Genomic DNA, 19,627 nt, shown 5'->3' with positions numbered 1-19,627 from the left:
TTTTTTATTTCTACGCTTTCAGCTTTCACATATTTCAGTTCCTTTTTCATTTCAGCTATTTCTGCCTTAAGCTCCTCAAAAATTGTGTTAATGAACTCCATGGATTTCCGCACTGGCTCAAGCTCATCTTCAATTACCTTTTTGAGGGCCTCTTTCAGCTCTAGCTGATTTGTCTCAAAGTGTGCTGACATGTCAGCAAGTGCTTTCACGACTTCCTTTATAGTCGAAGGTGCCTTGTCTCCCATAATATCATGTACAGACGGACGGAGCAGTCCAAGAGCCGCTATATAGCAACAAGCACCTTAAGTAAAAGAAGGCTCACACACGTACCTGCACAGAATGAAGCAGGCAGTTAGTTGCAGCTCAACGTTACGGCGTCCTGGACTGCTCCGGAATGGTGCTGAGGATGGGCTAGACAGCGGATTTTATAGCCTTCCTGTGACGTCGATGGCCCTTCGAGCTGCGCAAGCGCAGCTGACTGCCGGATGATAAAGTGTCGCCGACGGCCCTCCAACAGTCCAACAGCAAAGCGCAGGCACAAACAGGTATCTGGCGGACGCAGCACGTGGACGCTCGGTGTAGGCAATAAGCAGGATTTCAGGCGATGGCTTGAGGATTTTTTTTCCCGATGACAGGCTGCACAGAATGAAGCAGGCAGTTAGTTGCAGCTCAACGTTACGGCGTCCTGGACTGCTCCGGAATGGTGCTGAGGATGGGCTAGACAGCGGATTTTATAGCCTTCCTGTGACGTCGATGGCCCTTCGAGCTGCGCAAGCGCAGCTGACTGCCGGATGATAAAGTGTCGCCGACGGCCCTCCAACAGTCCAACAGCAAAGCGCAGGCACAAACAGGTATCTGGCGGACGCAGCACGTGGACGCTCGGTGTAGGCAATAAGCAGGATTTCAGGCGATGGCTTGAGGATTTTTTTTCCCGATGACAGGCTGCACAGAATGAAGCAGGCAGTTAGTTGCAGCTCAACGTTACGGCGTCCTGGACTGCTCCGGAATGGTCAGGACAGCACTCGTCGAATTCTTCAAGCACAGATGATTTCACATGGCTGCTGCGGCTATGTGTACACTGCAGTGTACCAGGACAAGGATGTGCCGAGTTTGTCAGGAAGACACAAAAGCGGTCCTTTTCAGGACCACCAAGTGTGTGCCTTGGCAAAGCCACAGTGCACACCCCTCCGGAACCAGTTCCCTCTCTATAGTGTGTCATTATTTACAATACACACATCTAGACAGTCAGATTACCTCCAAACTCCCTGTAAAGTCAGAACACAACACAACTAATTTCTACTGCAATAGGACATAATGTACCAGAGCATGGCAGTACCTTTTCTTGCATGTCTGTAATAACAGACTGCATTGAATATTTCAGTGCAAAATCAATGTTTGAGGCCGTGGTGACATCACCTAATGTAGTGAAGAAACAGCTTGCATAGCATTGCTGTAATTTCCACTGCATCGCCATTTCTACACACAATAGAAAATGGTGAAGCTGCTACACGTATACGTCGTCTAACAAGCTGTTTACAGCCCTACGAAAGCTAAGAGCGATCTGGGCCAATAAGGATAGCACGCATTGCGTGGCTGTGTTCCTGCGTGCCTATCGCTGACGGCAGCACAAAAGATTATGAGCATAGCCATGCAATGCGCACCAACCTCATTGGCCCAGATTGCTCTTAGCTTTCGTAGTGCTGCAAAGAGCTTGTGAAACGGAGTATAGTATTTTTTCAAGACGCATTCGTAGCAACAGGCAAAAATTTAAATGGGCTAAAAGCACCATGTCAAAAGATGTGCACCATGCATCATAAGCAGCACTGGAATGTGTGTGTATCATGCATATTCTGGAGCAGACAAATGCTTCATCAAAGCATGTGCCTACATTCTTACGAACGAGCTTTCAGCCAATATAGAGGTCTGATTGCTGGCGTCTCTTCTGGAGCACACTAAGGTCATGCTGTTATACTCAACACAGAAGTAGCACAAATTGTTAACAGTGTTTTATTTTACTTCTGAAAGTAATTTTTCAATATATTAATGAGTTCAACTTGCAGAACGATCTGTCGCTCCCTCTGTTCATATTCTTTTGCGCGGGCTGCAAGCAACTGTTCCCGCAGAACCTTTTGCTCTTGCAGTTGTGCAGCTTGAGCTTCTGCTTGGCAGTTTCCCTGCCGCGTTCTCTTTCTTGCCAGAGGCGTAGGGTGTGGTGGTGCGGCACACGACTGTGGTGGCGTAGGCGGTGTGGCACATGGTGTAGGCTGTGTGGCACATGGCACAGGCTGTGTGGCACATGGCGCAGGCTGTGTGGCACATGACGTAGGTGGTGGTGCCACCTCGAAGTCCTCTGCACCAGGGCTGCTGCAACGCAGGCCATCGTTCGTGCTGGCAGGGGTGCTGGGATCTCCTTCAATGTGCTGGGAACTTTCCCTCTTTCCATTTGCAGAATTATCTGCATGGCAGTCATAAGAACATTATGCAGGAGAACTGATTAGACAGCAAAAGATTCTTTTCACAAAGCTCCACATTTCTATTTTTTTCTTTATTTGTTCTAAGAACAAGTACACACAGTCTGTTGGACCCATAACTTTTACGGCTACTGATGGGTCGAAATACAAAACAAGCACAATGTTACTGGCAGACACCGTAAATAAAAAAACTTTAAACGCACACAAACTACTACATTCTTACATTTCGATGGACATTAGCTAGTGTTTGATAATGGGTAGCCTATATTCATTTATGTACTTAGAAGAAGTACATGCAACTGCCCTTAATGACATGGCTATGCTGAAATAAACACTGCTTTATTTAGTTTACTCCTGTTGTGCTGTTTTCCTATGACATTGTGGCACGGGCAGTGTACTGAAATAAACTTCCTGTACAGGCATCCCGGCACAAACGCAGACGGTGCATCAGCTCCTGTTTTCAGCTATATGAATGCTGACTGCGATTTCAACCCATTTCTGGGCATTAACTTCATAACAAGCACTGGAATGCTCTCTACTGGAAGAACACTAATAAAGAAAAGCACGCTGTGCAACAAATACCACTGCTAAAAGCTGCAATAAATACTACCGCTTACTTCCTCAACTGTCACGTCGCTTTCCTGCGCCGTAGTCGGGTCATTGAGTGGGAGCGTCCCCAGAAATCCATGAATTCTCCAGAAGAATTCCCAGGGGGCAGCTCCCGAGCCCGTCGTTCGCTTCCTCAGCCACTGCCTGAAAAGTGTAGGCAGTGAACTGTTCAGAAAAGAGAATACAGGAAAGTGGAATGGGAAAAAAAAAGTGATTTTGCGCTTATCTAGCCTAGTGCATGCAAAACTATGCTGGCTTTGACCACTTCAGCAGGTGATGTTTACAAACTTGCAAAGGCTTGTGGAATCATTTTGTTAGCGGTAAAAACACGGACACAAGAACACGATACACAAGGGACACTTAACGCTAACAAAATTATTCGAAGAAATTACCAACTAGCCCAGCTTGCAGTTTTAACGAAGTTGCAAAGGCTCTGCGCCAACATTTTAACGCGACGGACACCATGAATATAAACCCCGTGCACAAAAACAAGTCACTTCCGGTATGTTTGGCCTAAATTCTCTATCTTATTGTGGACCTGGGCGCGCGTCCTGAAAAAGCCGTAATTCCGCAGGGCTGCAGCAATATCTTCGTAAATCCCCCCGTTCCTTTTCTGACGATGGAGGTCGTTGAGGCGATCTTCCCACAGATCTATCAGCAAATACGTTTCGCGCTCACTCCACAAGTGCCGCAACGCCAACGCGGCGGAAGCACGTTTTTTATCTTGTTTAAACGTCATGTGAAAAAAAAAAAAAAGGCACGTAGAGAAAAGGAGGGACAAAAAGAAAACACCTGATAACCGCTGGTTCAATTAAAAAAGAAAACGCTTTAAATAAAATGGTAAAATTTAACGAAAGAAAGGCAGAAAAATATTATTGCTAACGATCGACAACCGTGCACCGTGGTCCGAGGACTACACCAAAATGGCTGTGCTTTTCATTGTGTTTGCTTTTCTTGGCGGTAGACAGTGGTAGATAGCACAAATATAATGCGCCGAAAATAAAACGATGCTATTTTTAAATTATTACGCACACTAATATTTTACCGAGCAAATTAAAGCTATGAAATAATAACGCTTTTTAATGTTTTGGTATCGTAAACGCGTTGTGCGCGAGGGTGCGCGTGCGTCAACGCTAGCAACCTTGCGCGACTTTCGATGGCCTTCGAAATCTCGATAGAGTTCTGAGCTGCTCCGTTGACTCGATAGACTATCGACTCAATGGCCGTTGAAAACACCCGGGTGGCAGCGTTCGAAGGGCTTCGAGTCGATAGACAATCCGTTCGAAGGCCTTCAAAATGCCCGTGTGACAGCGGTATAAGACTGGCCAGCGCAGGGAACCGGGAAGCTGGCTTCCCGAAGGAGATCATATGAGAGAGCTTTGATTTGTATTTTCGTTGCTTTGCGGCGCGCGTGTAACTGTAGAATTTGCACAGATATCTCCGGTACCTGATCGAAACACTAGGCTCCTTTCTTAAAAGGTCCTTCCCTGGACGGTGACCCTTTAATGGTCAAACGTGGCACGGTCCGGGATTACGCGAAAAGCTGTTCAGTTCAGTTCAGTCGTTCAGTCGTGTCCGACTCTTCGTGACCCTATGGACCATGTCATGCCACGCTTTCCGGTCTCTCACTCACAATACCAAAGCTGTTCATCGGCGTAATATTGCTTTCGCAATTAAAGGGCATAGGAAAGGATTGGCGCGCAATTTGAAATTACCAAAGACTTAAAGTAGGCAGTCAATTAGGGTGACGTCAAGGATGTGACGACACGCAACCGGATGTAGAGCAGAAAAAGGGTATAGGAAGGAATTGGCGCCCAATATGAAAGTACCGAAGACTAAAATGGATAAACAAGAAGTGAAACAATGAGACGTCAAGGATGTGACGTCACGCGACCAGAAGTAGAGCCGAAAAAGGGCATATGAAGGGATTGTCGCGTAATTTGAAAGTAACAAATACTGAAATGGGTAAATAAGAAGTTAATTGATGTGACATAGAGAACGTGACGACCGGCAACCGAAAGTAGAGCCGAAAAATGGCGTGGGAAGGGATTGGCGCGCAATTTGAATGTACCTAAGGCTAAAATGGGTAAACAGGAAGTGAATTAAGCAACTAGAAGCAACCAGAAGCAACCAACCGCAGCATCCGTGCTTTCGCATTACTCCAATGCAGATTCTGCAGTGCTCTTTAATTTTTTTCTGGCCATTCCTTCATGCGAAAACTACATGATGTGTATTCCCCACAACTTTGTGCAAGGCCGGCCAGGGTAAAGTATTGCTGTCCAATTTTTTTCGGAGTTTTAAAACGCACTAATTATAAACAATAGACATATACTTTGTACAAATACCGCATTTTCCGACTTTCGAGCTCTGTAGTGCAGTCTGATAACAAATTGTCGACTTGCACAGCGAGCGTCAATAAACGCCCAAGACGGTCTCTTTACGCGGTGTTTTCACTTGTCACTGAAACTGATAAACACTGACATGCACGTGGAACATCGGCGATTATGAATGTACACGTTCGGACATCAGAGCACTCATTACAGCACTCGTGGGACGTGTTACAGACATCACGCATCTCACGGAAAGCACAAATCGGTACCTACACCTTCAGTCGCACAGCAAACAAAAGTGACGCGATGCTTGGGCTAGAGAGACACGTCGGTGGTACCCGGCAGCTTTTTCAGCGCCGCTTGTATCTACAGCTTGCATCACCGCAAAGCAGCAGCAGAAAAAGACGCGTTACGTGACGAATCTCATCAAAGATGGGAGAAAGCTTTGAAGAATCAAAACTACATAACTACCATCGTAGACGATAATCCATAGGATAACGGACCAAATGAGCGGGCGTGCAGGCCACGGGCTGGCCGTCGTCGACACCGTTTGCACTTGCGCTCTGGCCGTGCTCGCCACTCTGCAGCGGCACACCTCACGTAAACCTATCATCCTCCCATCAAGTAGTCTATCACTCATAAGGGAAATAAAACCGCAGCAGGCACAGGACGGAGAGTGGAGACAACACCGGGCGGTACTGACAACTGAAAACTTTATTGAGAAAACAAGGGCTTTTAAAGACAGATGGCACATGTGACCTTACAATCAGGAAAGTGGAATGAAAAAAGAAAAAAAAAACAAGCAAGATCTTCGGCGAAACTTAAAAGACACCAATCAGCACGTGGAAGTTGTTAAAAGGGTGATAACCTACAGGCTCTAAAAAGAGGAAATGGTTTCAAAAGAATCTGAACAATCTACAACAGCACATGAATGAAAAGAGGATCTCCGCACTAGATGAGCATGAAACGAAACCAAAACAAAAAGTTCTAAAAATTTTTAAACGACCGACAATGATCGTAATTGATTAAGATAAGTAAAATGACTGGGAGGAGACTCATCATGACTGCTAATGACTACGAAACGACCAATATATGTCAAACGACGACTTGTAAGGACCGCAGCTGATTGGAATGAGAAAATGTGCTTAGCTGTGAGTGTTAATGACCACAATGATTAGTCATGACTCATCATGACTACGAAATGACCAATAGTCAAACGACGACTCGAAATGACCGCAACTGATTGGAAATGAACGAAAATACTTAATTATGTGTTGTAAAGACTACAATGATTAGTTATGACTTATCATGACTACGAAATGATCAATATGTAATGAGACGATGTGAAATGACCGCAACTGGCTGGAAACTATAATAGGCAAACGATGAGAGGCAAATGATATGGACAGGAAGGGTAGGCTTTCGCCATTCTCCTATTAAGAGTTATCTAAGAGACCCTCTTATTATTATTTTTTTTTCAGTACATCCAGCTGCAATTAATATTGCCGCGAAACCTTCAAAACTGTATTTGTTGTTTTTTTAACAGCCGCCGGCATGCGGGCTTATCACTGTGATCCTGGCACGCGTATCGATTCTGTATGCCATGTTTGTTCATGCTCGTTGTCGCGATACGACGCGTTATCATTTTCTTTGTCGCGAGCGATGAGCCGAGATCTGTATCGAAGATTTCGATCACTTGCGTATGTTTGTACAATGTTCCAGGTTGTGCTAGTAGCAATTTGCGACGTTATCTAGATTGTTCTGAGCAGCCTTCAAATATAGCGTTGACGAGTGTGACGGGCATTCTTTGTTCGACGATCGACGAGCACGTTTGTTGCTGTCGCCGCCGCCGAGTTGCTTAGTTCTTTTGCGGGCGCAATAAGGAGTTAATTTCAGTACCATCAAGCCTGTGTCTTCTTTTGGTGTCAACGGCCTTGTCACCACTGTGTGACATCTGCAGGTGCTGCCTTTGATCCTTCAAGCGAAGACCCCAGCCTCGTTCCTGTTACCCTGGAGGACCAACCAATAGGCCACCGAACCAGTCGCTGGCTTCAAGGGCTCCAACCTGAACATGGTCTGCTGCCGGACCCCGTTCGATCTCGGAAGGCATCGACGCTGACAATGGCCCAGCTTACAGCACCGGTTGTTTTCGTCCAACCCCGTGAGCCCCCTGCTTCCATGGACGACCGGACGAAGATGTGGAAGACTGGATGGACCTTTTGGACCGTCTGGCAGAATTCAACGGCTGGAACGACGCTTCGAAACTCAAGCAAGTCTACTTTGTTCTTCAAGGATATGCCCGAGTGTGGTTCGAAAATCACGAGACTTCTTTAAAGGATTGGGAGATATTCAAAACAGATATTTTGATCGACTTTGCAAGTTTTGTCCGAAAGGAAAGAGCTCAGGGCCTCCTCCGATCACAACTCCCAAACGAGCCCGTCCTGATATACATAGAGGAGATCAAGCGCCTGCTCCGCCCCTAACATGACCGAAGATGAGGGAGTGAAATTGTTAATGCGAGGCGTTAAAGAGTTGCTTTTTGCAGGACTTGTCCAGAACCCGCCGAAAACTGTGACGAATTTGAAAGGGAAGCATCGACCATCGAGAAGACGTTGGACACCGGATGTGCCACTACGAGCGACCACTTCAGCCGCACTACTCAAGCCACTACCCAAACCTGCAAGCGGAGAGAACCTTCGGGACCGCATGCGGGAGATCGTGCGAGAGGAGCTCCACCGATTACTGCCATCATCGCAACAACCCCAGGTGGCGACGCTCGCGGATGTCGTCCGTGAAGAAGTCCAGCAGGCGCTGGGCGTTCCTCAAGCGACAGCTGCGACTGTTCCAGCAGAAGAGGCAACAGCGATGAGCTATGCTGCTGCATTACGGCGCCCTGCGCCCCGACGTGATGACTTTCCAAGCCCTCGCCGCTACCATCCTGTTTCTGAAAGCCGCCCCTTGGCCCCCGCCCCCCAAGCGAACCAACGACCCCCAAGCCCCAAAAAGTGCGACGCCTGGAGGACAGCAAACAACCGGCCATTATGCTTCCACTGCGGTGAGGCCGGCCACATTCTGCGCCACTGCCCGAATCGACGAATCAGCGTGGCCAGCTGCGTTAATGCTCGTTGTCGCCGATAATGTCGATATACTGTTGCGTCCCTTGTTGTTTGCAGAACCAAAGTAAGGGTGTAGAAGAAAAGAAGCAGCAAGTAATATCTCTTGAACTTTTTTTTTCTTGAGGCTTGTGCTAATCTGGTCTCTCGTGATTGTTTTGGCAGTACAGTATCGCTTCACGAAGTAAAATTGGAATGTAGGCAGCGTGGACGAGTTAGTCGTCTATTATTCCGTCATATTTTGCTCTGAATGCGAACAAATAGTACGGAAATCACAGCACAAAGCAGATGCAACTAGCACGACGGTAGCAGTCGTAATCGCAGCCAACTCACTCAACCCTTCAACATGGCGTCGCATGCACGGTTCACTGGAGGTCCGATAGATGGCAGCACTTTTGCATAAGGTCTATGCAAGAGGAATTGTGTTGATCTGGACAAGCTTCCACCTGTATTTGTTCAAAGAGAACGTCCCTTTACAGAACATTTGCCACCAGACTAAGACGCCTCCCTCAATCCTTATATTTTGTTTTGTGATTTCAAAAGCTCTGTCTTTCAGCTTTCACTCTATGTTGCTACAAACTCATGACTGCACTAACCAAAAATATGCGGACAATGGCTGCAGTTACACAACGCGTGAAAACTGAAATGCATGTCCACGGTCGTGTTAGTCATCATTAGCAAATGGGACAAAATACTCGTCAAGGGATGGTGGATTGAGATAAAAAAACTGCTCACTTGATTGCCATACAGACAAGTGTGGCAGTTTGTCAGCAATGGAGCAACCTTGTACATTCTACCAATCACTTGACGAGAGATTTTTTTATTCTTATGAAAATCCAAAAAAGCAAAGTCTGTGGCCACTTTTTTGAACCCCCATTCCACTGCCTGACGAACAGTACTCATTTTTCTATTAAAGTACGCTTCATGCGGCTGCAAATGTAGGCCTCCAAAAGGTTTAATCAGCAGGGGTCGCAAGGGATAGGCAGAAACTCCGTAGATCACAAACTGCACCACCGGCCACCTTTTCCAAGTTGTCTTAGAGGTTTGTGTCTTTGAGAATACCTGGAAAGTATTAAAACACTGGGTTGCATTACCCGCATTTTAGATATATTGCATGTTACACCTAGACAGTCATTATAGCTACAAACACAAGCCTGCATTTTTTAATGAAAGTAGTCCAACCAGGTGTACAAACTGCACAAATGTGCGTATGGTCCCTGTATACTTTGCTCGTCTGAACCTAGAGATAAGGTACAACTTCATATGCCACATCGACTTACCAATGAAGCAGGGGTGCAGCGACCATATGGCACAACTATGGCATTGCGTACGATGCACTGGATGCTCTAAATCTAATTCATAAATACATCACAGAGTCCAAAAAAAAATGAATCACTCATTCATGCACATAAAAATCAACCAGGGTTCTCACCACTAAGCGGCACTGGTTTCACAGCCAATCTCTCAGGCCGACCACCCACCATTGGCCACCAACTCCGCTCTTCGACTATGCTAAGCTCAGCAGGACCATTGCATTTGAGGCTGCTTCACTGCGCATTTCCAACCCATCAGCAAAGCAATGGCTCCATTTACACAGCTGCCCCTGCCCTGTCCACATTTCAGGACCAGTGAGGGGGAAGGGGTTGTTCACCTGTCAAAATTTTCTGGGGAGAAGGCTGACACCAACCAAAGAAGATGCAACAGCATTATTACTTCTCTGCAGCTAGAACTCCTAATTCTTTTCATTTTGCAGACAATGCTAAGGGGCTGATACATGCATCTCTTGACTATGTGATTTGGGTAGGTTCAATTATTTATATGGTTAACTTATCTCTGTACAGCTTAGCGTTTCAGTTTGAAGTATGGCTGGCAAGCTTTATTTTCACAGTCTTTGCAGTTGCTGCTGAGATGCCCTTGAGTTGTTTTGTACACATTGTTATTGTTTTTTGGGTGCTCGTTAGTGAATTTTCCCACCTGGCCGGCATACTGTTTGCCAGACGATAGTAGGATGAAGTAGACGATGCCTTCTGGCATGCGAAAAAATTATTGCCATGTTTCACCGGTGCACTTCTGTGGTGCGAATTTGGCATCAACTTGTTCACGTATTATTCCAAGCTTTTAGGGAGCTGGAAAAAATCCCAACGTGGGCTTCATTATCTTTAGTGTATGTGAAAAATAGTGATTACAGGGAACGGCTGTTGCCATCTCTTTTTTTACAATGTCTGTCAGTTCACCATATTTGTTTTTGGTTACACTACCGAGGATTGATTCTGATACAGAACTAACCACTTTCATGCAAGGAACGTTATGTCAGCCAGAAAGGAAGATGCCTTAAGGAGTGCCTAAAAAAACGTAACAACAATGTGTATGAAATGGTTAAACGGCATCTCGGCATCCACTGCAAAGACTGAAAGTACAGATTACCAGGCATACTTCCATAAATAAAAGTGTTAAAAAGGCGAAGCCCTCCCAAATCGCCTGGTCAAAGGATACATTTGTCAGCAGCCCCTCCTTAGCACGTTCAGCAAAAGAATGAGGATTTCTGGCTACAAAGAAGTGATGATGCTATCTCATCTTGTTCTCATTGGTTATGTGCATCAGTGAATATAAATAATCTGTTTTTCTTTATGTTTATTGGAGCCTGATCTATTTATTTCCACGTTCTAAGCAATAAAACTTCTGTCACAAGTTAAGGCCCATCCGTGAGTCTCCCATTCTCTTTGTTAAAGTTGAGCTATTTTTCATGAAATAGCATATCGCCAGGAGCACCAGTTCTAAAAACAAAGGAAAGGTAAGTTCTGCTACCAGTACCACCTGTAAATGAAGTGAGTCACTGTTTGCCATGCAACTACGACACCTTGCCGCCACGAGTGCATTACGGCGTTGTCTGGACAGCACACTGCATGATAGGTTTGACACGGGATTCTGTGATCCTGCGGTTCGAGCAGCTCTACTAAAAAAGAAAAAGACTGCAAGTTAAAAGAAGTGGAAAGCTTCAGGCCATTAAGAAGTAGCGATTTGGTAGAAAGAAGCAAAAATGCTGTCAGCAAGAAAGGTAGAGGGCAACACAAACTCATGGTGAGCATACTATCATTTTTTCTAGAGCTACCTATAGATGCGGCAACAAGTACGATGTTACAACATGCAAGTATAATTGCAAGGTGTACAAGGCCTTGGCACACTAATAAAGGAATGCATTAATAAAAAAATTAAAATTGTCATTGTGATAGAAGCATGGTCATTACAAAGTTTTTTCAAGTAAGGAAGCAAGCACTTGATGAGTCTCTACACAGTAGGCAAAAATCTATGTACAGCCAGTGACTACGTATAAAGATACAGGACAGCCGTGCCTGTTATGAACACACAAGTGTACATGAATCTACTGCACCAAAAATTCAAGTGGAGCTTCAAAGTTATCTGCCAAAACTAAAGACATTCAACACTGTATAGCTGCGAAAGAAACGGCAAGCAAAAATCAATTAGGAGTACGAGTGGCAAACAAAAACATTGTCTGTTGCAGTTCAGACCGGATCATTGCTATGTAGCTGAAGCTAAACTGGACTAATGTTTTCATCTTTTAAATGGGCCATAAAGTTGGGTACTTGCTTCAGAAGTAGTCAATGTTCAACGTATTTTCATCAGAAGTAGGTTTGATTAAAGGCTTGACTAAATGAGTGAGTCCATCCAGTATTCTGTAAGGCTGAAGGCGTTTTTTACTCAGTGAGAGATCATCCTGAACAGAAGCTACAGGTATCATAGAAACGAGGCGGTCTGGAGCAGTTCTACAGAGCGAGTGAACCACACCATTGGTGATCGTGCAAAAAGTAAAAAAAATGGTTATACATTGTGGAGATTACAACGCTAAAAAGACCGATCACTATCCATGGCCTCCATTAGAAGACATGTTTACAACATCAGCAGGAGGGGAAGTGCTTCCGTTACCTGACCAGGACAACTGCATATCAGCATATTCATGAACCCTCCAAAAATTAAAACTTACGTGCACTCAGGACTGTTGAAGTGTCTGCATATGTATTGTGGAATTTTAGGCAGTCCTAAAAATTTTCAGTCAGTCATGAAGGAGGTGCTGAAGTATATTCTCGATGGCAGCTAGACTACGCCCCTGTACTACATATTCCGAATGAAACAGGGCATTCCCACTTGGAAAAGAGGCACTGGCAGTCGTGGACGGGACAAAGCAATCCAAGAAGTATTTTCGGCCGTACAATCAAGGTCTACTCAGCCTACTCAATTCGCACAGCAGTCCATGATGTTCTTTAGGTAGTTCCAGAGCCTAACAAGAGCTCAAGATCTGCAGCACAACCAGATGGAGACCAGAACAAGCCTATGATTTCACAGGTGGAAGATTGGACAAACGCCTGCTGGAATGTTCTACTTGCCACAACGCTGTTAATCAGCAGTGTGGAAAACCTGTGCCATCTCCCCTGTTCGTCAATGATGAAGCATGGGAGTCGGATGGCAACCAGAATGCTAAGGCTATAACTGAACGAAAAAGGAGATGAAAGATTGTTGTGGTTTAGCGCTAAGAAGCTTGCTGCCAGTGCACGTGTGTGACTTGCCCCTTCAAATAAAAGCTAGTTCTTCCCCCTGCACATGGAATGACGTACTATCATCATTCCACATCGTAGATAAAAATGCTTTAAAGGATATCGAACACAGCGCAGAAATAATAAATAATAAATGCCGGGGAAAATCACACTCAATTAGAAAGTGCAATGCGAGTTGATGTCTTTCTAGCTAGAATTAAAAAGAGAGAGAATTATACATAGAATACACAATACAGCACAGACTACCACCACTAAGCTGTTGACGACGCGGCAGTGTAAACAGACGCAGTCACTACAGGCAGATAATCAGCTGGGGTGACGTGCATAGAAAATGCTTATGAGGATGGCGATCACAAGATAGTTACTTGAAGAGAAATTAGACACACGTCTGTTCTCCATTAGGCTTCGGTGACTTTGACAACATATGTGAGTGGTCAAGGCTATGTTAAGGAGAGCTAAGCGCATGAGAATTATCGATGAAATAAAATACAAACCAGTCCCCAGATGAATAACAGCTAGCCGGCCTACCAAACATAATTGGGGCATAAAGTTGGGTGAAGAGTTAACAGACTATACAATAAATGCAATATAAGCGTGGGAAAGTTACTGTGCTTGCCTGCATCAAGGCGTCGCCCAGCAAATGGGCCATCTAGTTAGCAGACTATCCTATTGGCGAAAATGACGGCCTGGTATTTCTATACGTGTTGGCGCTTATGCCCCGAGAAGTGTTCTTGCTGATCTGTAGATGGTCGGCAGGTCCGACGAGCAGTGCCGTCAATAAAGCCCCAGCACCGCTTCAGTGGGGCGCCTTTTGCATGCACCGCCTGGAATAAGAAGGAGGAACCAAGTCTTTTATAACACAATGTCTTTTCATTCTAGATTGCAGCGCAGTGACAATTTTTGAAACAAATCACATTCTTACCTCGGAGAACAGCTCCAAGCTGTTAGTATTCAGCAACTTGTGCGTGATCAAGTCTGCCAGGAGGTGCCCAAAGTAATATTCAATATGTGCATTACTTTGGACACCACGCTGGAGATGACCGTGGCTTGCCGATCGAACACTTGCCCCAGGTCGTAGAGGCGAATCGGGTACGCCAGGCGACGCAGCGCCATGCACAGCGCCTCATGTCCCGGCACCGGTACACGCTGTGCACTTCGCACGATCTGCGGCATGAGGAGTTCACTTGCGAGGTAGTCTAAATCAACTTTTTCGAAGCGGAACCACTTCTTAAATGCTGAACAGTTCATTGCAGGCACGTTGATAAGCCCATACTGGGCGACGCTACGTCGGGGCACTGGCTCCGCGGGGAGCGCCGACTCTGCCCGGAGAAAAATACCTTCTATCTCTGGCCACGTCAGAGCGTCCAATAACATCGCATCATTTAACACGCTGTATCGAGCCATTGAGACTGATATACCTTGGAAATACGAGTCTATGCACCTTGTACGAGCGAGCACTAAATAAAAGACCACAAGGGTGGATTAGATTGGCACGAATTGATTCGGAAGCCGTCAATGACTCAAGCCAACAAGCTCGCCCGCAATTATTTACGTCAATACAAATGTTTACAAGGAAAACAGGATGCAAGAAAGTAAGGTACAGTTTAACGTGAAAATGAGAATGCGGCGAGCAGATATTTACTGCATATATTTTGTTCTCAAGCTAAAGCGGTACTCGCGCATGGTGCGGTAAAACGTTCGGCCCTGTCGCGTTCACCGCTTTACTGTGGAGAGCCGGCGCATGCGCAATGGAGGCCCGCGATTGCGGATCACGGTGACGGATCGCGGTATTCTAAACCTCTCTACTTTGGATCTCTTCCGCCAGCCCAGAAGAGCATGTAAAATCTATTCTTCACATAAACAATAAGCCGATAGCAAAAAAAAAACAATAATAAAATATTTCTTGCGGATATCTGTCGCCCATACCATGTTGCTGATAACTGAAATGCACAAGTTTCTCAACACAGCCAGCTGCCGCTGGTGCGGCGCGCGGCTCATCGTCTGCACGCTGGCTCCGAAATGTACATCTTTCTTTTACTGATAAAATAGGGTCGGCTGTAAGGCAGTTCCAAGAGATACCATTTACTCTAACGCTGAGCAATTACAAAGCGCCGTCGAATATGCCTTCGATGCGAAACAATTTATGCCTAGCGACGACTATGGAATAGCGCTCGGCGAGAGTGTCGTCGTCCGCCGCACCAGCGGTCGGCGCCGCTTTCGTACGCGCTGCTGTATGTGCTGCGATTTTGTCGTCTTCGTTCATGGTGCAGCTGAGAGCGCACGTTTTCCGATATTTTGCTCAACAATACGTCGTCGGGACGGGGATACAATGTTGCTGTGCCGCTGGACGTACACCAAGGCGGCATAAAAACGTCTACGTATGGTACTTTACACACTACTTCTTTTATGTGCTGTTCTTGAACCTGTCGTGACGCTGGGGCTACGTCGACCCGGCCTTCACTTGGTAGCGTGCAGAGACTCGGGGTTGAAGTAGGATTGAATCTTCGAAGTTGGTGGAATATGTACAAGCAGGTTTAATGGCACTTTGAGAAACTTATTTACAAGATTATTTACAAGATTATTTACACGAAAAAGAAGGGTACATCAGCAAAATGGCAAGCGTTAAGAGTTCATAGCGAGAAGCGACTGGATGAGCCGTTTACCCAGGGCCCAGAGCGACATTTCGTGCTCTGCAGCGTCCTTAAAACCCCCTATGTCCAGCCCCTCTCTGAAGATGCTGACCAACCAAATCCAGGGCACGCCCCTCAGGTATCGGCATCCAATCGAACACATCACTGCACTGATGGTCTGAAGCACTGACTGGTCCGGCATTCATTCGTTGGGCGTGATCACTTGTTGGCGGGAAAAGCTTGGGAACGGCGAGGAGAGGAGGTACATTTCTATTCTTCAGCAAAGAAACCACAGGCTGGTTCTGACAAGTGGTTTTACTTCTCAGAAACCCGAGTGCACGTGGCGCCGCATCCGCTCCCAGCATTGTCCGTTTTCGACAATTGCAAATCTTTCCTGCATTCCTGGGAAATCACTTAATGGCTGTATGCGTCATGCTCCTTTCTTGTCCTGCACGTCAGCGGACATGTCACTCTGTCGTCTCCTTTGGAAAGTAGGCATTCCTCACTGGACGATAGGGCTTATCGACTGGAAGGGTGAACAAAAGAAAGCACTTCCTGCATTTCCCCGCAGGGGGACGTTTCTTTGTGTTTTTCCAGATGTTCTCTTGGCAGGGTCAATTTGGCATTTGCAGAGTGTCCACAAAGCAAAACAGGCTTACAAAACAGGATTCCTGGAAACAGGCTCACTTAGAGCCATTGGACCATCACCACATATTCACAGCACTTATCCATGCCCACAGGCGAACAATAGAGCGCGCAAATGCGGATGCTTGGTCGTAACAGCCTCCTCCCCCGCCAGAAGAGTCTCGGAGGGCAGCAGTCCCAGCTGCTGCATGAAGAGACGACTTAATGGCCTGCACGTGAACGCTTGAAGCTCGCTGTTGCTTGTCGCGTTGTTTTGATTGTTGTAGGCCAAATTGCTCGAGCTGTCTGAAACTCAACCACATGTCGAAGCAAGCACTCGGCGCCCGTCTGAAAGACCAGGTTAAAAGAAAACTGCCATTGTTGTTCGAGAAAAGCCCACTCTCAAGACGTTCAGGACCCACGTATTCCTAGAAAACCAAACGTGCTGCTTTACATAGCCACACATATACAAGCGCACGAAAAAAAAAAAAAAACCTGATTATCAATTTGGATACATGGTGAGGAACATCTCGGACCGCTTAGAAAGAGCGGCTAAGCGCGTCCGCATTCCCATTTAACTTCCCCTTTTTGTATCTTATTTCAAAATTGTACTGCTGTAAAATCAAGCTCCACCTAAGAAGGCGACTGTTCTTCGATGTCGCAGTTTGCAGCCAAGCCAGGGGACAATGGTCCGTCTCTACGGTGAATTTGGCCCCTCCAAGATAGCACTGCAATTTTTGAATGGCCCATACAATGCAAGCGCACTCTTTCTCTGACGCGCAATAAGCCCTCTCTCTAGAACTCAGCTTTCTGCTCAAGTAGAGCACGGGGTGCTCATTACCGTCGTCATCTCTCTGGCAGAGAACAGCACCTAACCCTCGATCACTGGCATCACACTGGACCGTGAATTCTCGGCCATAGTCTGGAGCTCGCAATACCGGACGGCTAATCAGCACAGCCTTCAGGTTTACGAAGGAGGCTTCCTTTTGTTCGTCCCAGACTACATTTGTCGGTTCTGTCTTGCGGAGAGCGTCGGTCAGAGGGCTAGCCAAAGCTGAATAGTTAGGGATGTAGTGATTGTAGTACCCAGTCAGACCTAGGAATGCTCGAATTTCCGTCTTCGTGCTCGGCCGCGGATAGTCTGCTACCGCAGAAATCTTAATCTCGCTGGGTTTCCTGAAACCTTGACCTACATTGTGACCCAAGTAGTCCACGGTCGCCCTTGCCAGGCAACATTTCTCGGCCTTTATGGTTAGTCCAGCTTGACGCAAAAGGCTCAGTACAGCTCTTAGATGTACCATATGGTCCGCCCATGAGTCGGAAAAAACCGCAATGTCGTCTAAATAAGGCACCGCGAATGTTTCACACCCCTTTAAAACCCTATCCATGAGTCGGGAAAAACAAAATGGAGCATTTTTGAGCCCGAAACTCATCATTGTTGGCTGGTAGCTGCCCGTCGGAGTGACGAAAGCCGCGTATCTGCTGGCGCGTTCAGTGAGCGGTACTAGCCAGTATCCTCGAGTAAGGTCCAGCGTAGTCACATATGCCGCTCTACTGACCTGTTCTACTCTCTCCTCAATATTCGGAATAGGATACACTTGATCCCTGGTGAGAGAATTTAGCTTTCGGTAGTCTACCACAGGCCTAGGGTCTTTACCTGGAGCTTCTACTAAGAGCATAGGCGAAGCATAATCGCTTTCCGAGGGTTTTATTACTCCTAATTCCAGCATGCGAGTTACTTCCCTATCCAGAATTTCTCTTTGCCTTGGAGAAAATCGGTAGCACCTTGATCGCACTGGCACGTCTGAAGTCAGCTCAATATCGTGCTCAGTCAAATCAGTTCTGCCTGGCCTGTCCACGAAGCAGGCCTCAAACTCTGTTATTATTTCGCCCAGATCGGACAGCTGGGATTTCTTTAGTTCTCCTGTCTGCTCCGTCTTTCTGAGAAGCTCCTGAGCGTTGCTTCCTTTTCCGCTGAGGCAAATCAAGTTGTCCCCCATCTCCTCGGGACGGTTTAACGTTAGATTTACCACTGCTTGCTCCATAGCTAAGTCCTCTCGGGTTCCACTTAAAAGTCTCGGGAGATTACTAGACACTGGCGGCAAGAGGTTACTCTCAAGAACGTCCTCATTCCGCGTCTCATCAAGCTCATTTTCAAGTTGACTTATCTGAGATGCCTCGCTCTCAAACTTTTCTGACCCGCTATTTTCCGCATTTACCACTGTTTTAACTGCCATTTCCTCCGCTGTGGATTCTTCTGGAATGAGCAGTGTAGCTAGTTCTCGCGCCTTTGAACGTGTTAAGGCTTGCACAACTCTGTCTCCGAAAAGGATGCCCCTCTTTCGCAGTAGCATGTCCGATTTGTTGGAGAACAAATACGGATAGCACTTAGGAAGCTTTCCTGAAACGGCAGCCTCGGTTGTTAATTCGCCGAAAGGGCCTTCGATGACCACGTTCGCGATCGGCAAGCACACACTCTGTTCCTCAACTACCTGTCGGATCCATGCACACTGTCCTGTATAGTCGGAAGGCGATACATACGCCGGATGGACAACATCCATCGTTGCGGCCGAATCGCGCAGTACCTTGCAAGGCTTCCCGTTGACTACTAGGTCATGCAGGTAGGGTTCCAAAAGCTGCATATTTTCATCGCAGTCACTGACATACGAGAAAGCAATCTTTTCTTTCCGGCAGTTGACGGCAATGTGACCCTGCTCATTACACTTAAAGCATGTGAGCGGCTTCCTAGCCCCAAGCTTTCTCTTTGTGTTCTGCACGTTGGTCACTTCCCCACTTTTCTCACTGCCGTCCTTTCTAGGGCGTTTGCCTGAAGAAGCCTTCCTTTCTTCGTTTGCAAATCTAGCAAAGTTCCTCTTCTGACGGTTATTCACTCTGAACTTGGGATTGCGGGGCCTATCCACTGCTGGGTTGCTGAATTGTCGGCGCGAAGCATACTCCTCAATAAGTTCGGCAGCTTCAGTTGCCGACTTAATTTCGCCTCGGTCCTGTAACCAATTTCTTTCTTTTTCTGGGAGGCAGTTATAAAACTGCTCCAAAAGAATTCGCTCGACTACAGCGTCCCTATCACTGTAGGAATCTGTGCTCTTTAGCCACTCGCCCAAATTTACTCTTAAATTGTACAGGAATTCAGGGTAACTCTCGTCCCTGGACTTAGTAGCGTTCCGAAAACGTTGTCTGAACGCCTCGGCGCTAAGCCTATACTTTCTCAGAAGGCAAGCTTTGACCTTCTCGTACTTGTCCGCGTCCTCCTTGCTTAGCCGC

The 19,627-nt window shown here is 46.5% G+C and overlaps 1 pseudogene; it reads right to left on the bottom strand.

The window, feature by feature from the left end:
- Positions 1–9,187: 9,187 nt before the first annotated feature.
- LOC146201133 (uncharacterized) lies at positions 9,188–14,465 on the bottom strand (annotated as a pseudogene).
- Between the last annotated feature and the right edge of the window lie 5,162 nt (positions 14,466–19,627).

The sequence above is a fragment of the Amblyomma maculatum genome, chromosome 2 (genome assembly GCF_055883805.1).
Source record: "Amblyomma maculatum isolate TAMU_Amacu chromosome 2, ASM5588380v1, whole genome shotgun sequence".
In the NCBI taxonomy this organism is placed as follows: Eukaryota; Metazoa; Arthropoda; class Arachnida; order Ixodida; family Ixodidae; genus Amblyomma; species Amblyomma maculatum.
This window is presented reverse-complemented; position numbering and strand designations above follow the sequence as displayed.